We start from the raw sequence: 510 nt of genomic DNA, 5'->3' as shown, positions 1-510 counted from the left end.
CCCCGCCATGCCGTGGCATGGCTTGCCATGCCATCCTCAGCCGTAGCACGGCTAGTTGTTTCTTTTCTTTATTCCTTTGTCGGAAAGTCGGCGGCGAGCCTCGTTTTTGAGAGAGAGCGTAAGGGCGGGGGGGGGAGGGGGTTGGGAAGGAGGATGAGGTAAGAGAGACGGAGAATGGTAGAGAGAGCGAGACAGAGCCAGCGTAGGAATCGAGTAAGCGAGTAGGAGAGAACCTAAGGAGAATGAAAAAGAAAAAAGATTCTCGACTGGGCAAGGGAAACGGGCGGGAGCCCGTAGCGAGGAGAATAAAACGCGTGGATTAAAAACTCGGTACAGGCCGACCTCGAAATATCGTCGACAACACTGGGACTAGAGAGAGAAAGAGAGAGATAGAGTACAGGACCAAGCAAGAGTGAGATAAAGAGACAGAGAGAGACAGAAAGAGAGAGAGAGAGAGAGAGAGAGAGAGAGAGAGAGAGAGAGAGAGAGAGAGAGAGAGAGAGAGAGAGA

This window comes from Cephus cinctus, unplaced genomic scaffold (genome assembly GCF_000341935.2).
Source record: "Cephus cinctus unplaced genomic scaffold, Ccin1 Ccin1_scaffold0013, whole genome shotgun sequence".
Classification (NCBI taxonomy): Eukaryota; Metazoa; Arthropoda; class Insecta; order Hymenoptera; family Cephidae; genus Cephus; species Cephus cinctus.
Note: the sequence above shows the minus strand (reverse complement) of the source record.